General features: G+C 34.7%; 1 long non-coding RNA gene across 5 annotated transcripts; it reads right to left on the bottom strand.

The window, feature by feature from the left end:
* Positions 1–1,072: 1,072 nt before the first annotated feature.
* LOC133745803 (uncharacterized) lies at positions 1,073–3,361 on the bottom strand. Of its 5 annotated transcripts, none has more exons than XR_009863792.1 (6): positions 3,196–3,361; positions 2,346–2,391; positions 2,112–2,246; positions 1,888–1,977; positions 1,640–1,716; positions 1,073–1,527 (listed from the first exon to the last, which is right to left on the bottom strand). It is a non-coding gene; the product is annotated as an uncharacterized LOC133745803 (long non-coding RNA). The 5 variants fall into 5 exon arrangements; XR_009863795.1 differs by lacking the exon at positions 3,196–3,361 and adding an exon at positions 3,160–3,178; XR_009863794.1 differs by lacking the exon at positions 3,196–3,361 and adding an exon at positions 2,972–3,143.
* Between the last annotated feature and the right edge of the window lie 479 nt (positions 3,362–3,840).

The following is a 3,840-nucleotide window of genomic DNA, read 5'->3' as shown; positions in this document are numbered from 1 at the left end:
ACTCTTGAATAATTAAATTTGTATCTTCAACAATTTGTTGCATGTTATTCTTTTTTTCTTTTCATTTATTATTTATTATTTTATCTCTATCAATTCAATCACGAAGAATTTTGATTTGAGCAATAACTCTTCATCTTCTTCGTCAATTGTAAAGGACGTAACATAGTTAACTACATAACTTTGCTCTGTAAGCCTGCAATCAACTCGTAGATGGCCTGATCATCGCCTCCTATAACATGAACCCAATCTAGATTTTGGGTATCTCACAAATCTTTTCCCTTCATATTTGAATTGCTAAACGTGAATGACATACCTATAATATTTAAGAAGAATTAAAATTTATCTTCCATTAGTGAAAAAGATTTAAAATTTATGCTAAATAGAAAATATTGTAGATAGAGAAGACCCAGACTCCAGTCAAACAAATGAATGAGAAATTTGAGATTTAATTCTTTAGAATTTAAACAAAACAAGCAGAGCATAACTCCTTTAATTGAGCACTACAACCATGATATAGGCCAATGGCTAATGCTTCTGGAATTGAACTAGGGAACCCAGGGAGACCAAATAAGTGATGCCAAATTGCAGAAGCAAAGGGGCAAGACAATGCTGAGTTCTACTTTAATGGATGTAGGATGAATCCGGAAAGTAATGATGACAAACTCAACTCATAGCCTAAAATCATGGCTGGACCATTGGGCCATGTCTGGTATTGGGGTGGGTTGTTATAAATTAAGTTACTAATTTAAGCTTCAAAGAAAGATATTAGGCAAAATTAATATGTACTAGAAATAGTGCCCGCGCTAGTTTGTTATTGTTAACCATTTTGTATGCAAGGTTTGCCGACAAAACATATAAATTTGGGAATGTTATAGATTTTCAATTTGCGTACATTTTAGGTTTACAAAAGCAATTCACAGTGATCATCAACATAAACCAAAATGAGGTACTATTTGATGAAAGTGATAAAATAGTATATATCATACATCAAATTAATAATGTTTTAACAACACAAATAAAGGAATAACACTCAGCAAAATTGACAGTCTGTATGTGTCGAACAAAGTAGAAGAAGAAGAGTAAAAATAATGGAGTATTTATTATGAGACTTCCAAAATAAAGGAATAACTCAGCAAAATTGACAGTCTGTATGTGTCGAACAAAGTAGAAGAAGAAGAGTAAAAATAATGGAGTATTTATTATGAGACTTCCAGCTTTGTAAGTAATGATACATCTTAGCAAAATCTAGGCCAAATAGTAAACACCATTACCATGTCTAGAAGGTTCCAAATTGTTGCTGTTGTCAATGGAAGGCGCGGATGTCCTCGTCTCCTATGTCTTTTAACTTCTCAAACAATTCCTTGATGGCTTTCTCTTGTACTTCTCCATCAAATTTGCTTTCCAGCTAGGGACATACTCTTGAATGCTTGCATTTGAAAGTGGAAACTCATTACCATTAGTGTTTGGTCTGAATAGAGAGCTCACTTCTTTGAATCTGCATTGTAAAACCTTCTTTATAGCCACAGCCTGACCAATTTCCAAGCATTTTGCGTAAGAGTAAAGGATCATTAGTGACCATCGTATATGAAAAACAAACTCGTACCAGCACAACAGTTAGGAAAACGATCACCCAACAAACCTGAAAAACAATTTCAAATGATCCAGTTCCCAGAACAGGTTCTGCTATATAACTAATGGTCTGCAAGGTAAAAGAACCTGAAAAAAAACATCAGTTTCTTAACAGAGAAAAATGAACTTTGATCAGCTAGAAACATTTAGATCTCAAAAATTGGATTAGTAATTTTATATTTTAATGTTTGAAATTGCTCAAGAAGCAAACTTTGAAGTGAGAGACAGATCCAAAACAGAAATTTTCAGAATGGTTACCTGTTTGGGCTCTCCATTTTTGCCTCCTATGGTTGTGAAAATTATATGACCAATTGGATTGTCACTATCTACAACAGAGGCGGCTATTTCCTGCATAAATATACGAACAACTGAAATGAATCGATTTCGCAGAAACAAAGAGTGAGATTGTAAAGAAAACAACAAATACAGATCAATTTCCTAATCAAAACCACAATTTTAAACAACCCAAATCAAACACATACCTCTTTTCCTGCTGACAACTATCCCCCAAACTCGGTCAAAATTTTCGAATCCACCTCTCCAGAAACAAACCCAAACCCTGCCCCCGAAGTCCACCACAATTGAATCCACCCTCTTCTCTTTCCCACCCCAGCAACCTATGATGACATCAAATCAAAAATGGAAAATCTCAAATCTGGCAAATAAGCTTACAAAATGAAACCTGTTGATGCAGTTAGTGACTCTGAAAAACATACTTTGTGTGAGAGCCTGCAACTTGGTGGCCTTCCTTCAAGTTTTGAGCTGCAAAGAAAACCCAAAAAGGCAATTAGCTCTGAAGAAACTGAAAAGAAATTGACATTATGATTAAATTCATTCAATACAGGATAAACAAAACCAAAATCTTTCAACATTACCGAAGTAACATTATGATTAATTCTATAATTGATTGCCCAAAACCAGATTAAGAACCGGATTTCTTTTGTTTGTTCTACTTTATTCTCTCTGTCTAAGAGTGTTAAAAAAAAAAAAAAAAACAAACAAACTTTGGTTCTTGGAACTATTCAAAAGCTAGAACCAAGGCTACAGAATAAAACCCAATTTCGTATATGAATCATGGAATTAGATGAACTTCGATAAACAAAAGAAACAAACAATGAAAGCTTTTGTTTTGAAAGATTGTAAAAGCTGAGAAATCAGTTACTACAGCTGAAAACATGAAAACAAACGGTGAATTAAAGGTAATCGTTTTGGGTATATGAGCAAAAGATGAATAATTATGATACTAATGTTGATTTTACTAAGCTGAAATCTTACCAAGCAAAATTCAATCTATGAACAATTTAATCAAAAACACTTCAAATTTCAAAAACAAAATCACAACCCAAATTTTCACCCTTGTCAATCGTTCTGATAGAAACCAAATTGAAATTCACAAAACAAAATGCTACCCCAATCTTGGATCTCTCCTGTTCACAAAACAAACCCAAACTCACAATCCAAAACGCTACAACAAATCAAAAATTCAATAGCTAGGAAAACCAAACCCCTCCTATTTGCTTTAAGCCGAACCTTTATATCTCACAACTTGATCAATACAGTTCATACCTGCGTTTGACGGTGTTCTGCACTCGATGAAGGCTTCCAGAACACGCCACATAACTTACGCCTTTTTTATCTCTGTACAGAACTCGAGGGCAGAACCGCCATTTCGCATGTGAACATTGATGAACAGTGCTTAGGAAGAGTGTAGGACGCTTAGTATGTAGTAAATATCTGCAACTGCTCCAACTCGTATTTTTTGTATCGCGTATATGTATATGGGTCGACTTCCTCTTCCTCTTGGATTGACGCTTTTCCTTGTATTTTTTCGTGACATGGAATTAGGAAAACTATATGAGCTAGTAAGCTTTCGAAAGCCATGGCAAAGACCAAAAAAGCTGATCCGTCCATCATCGTCAAGCTTGTCAAGATATAATGCGCACAGCTCGATCAAATTACAGGTGTTGAAAGTTGAGACACCAGTATAGTCTTCAGAAGTAGCCGCTTTTACAAGGAAGGGGGATCAAATAACAGAGACACGGTGAACTTGCAAGATAGAAATAAAATTAATTAATGTCATATCTGTTCGACTGTAGGACTATATATGTTCCAATCAAATTGGGTACAATATTTTCGGCTAGAGAAGTTCTAAAGCTCTAGGCTTAAACAAACTCATGATCATAAGAATTAAGAAAGCAGCAAACCACTTGA

Source organism: Rosa rugosa, chromosome 4, assembly GCF_958449725.1.
Source record: "Rosa rugosa chromosome 4, drRosRugo1.1, whole genome shotgun sequence".
Lineage (NCBI taxonomy): Eukaryota > Viridiplantae > Streptophyta > Magnoliopsida > Rosales > Rosaceae > Rosa > Rosa rugosa.
This window is presented reverse-complemented; position numbering and strand designations above follow the sequence as displayed.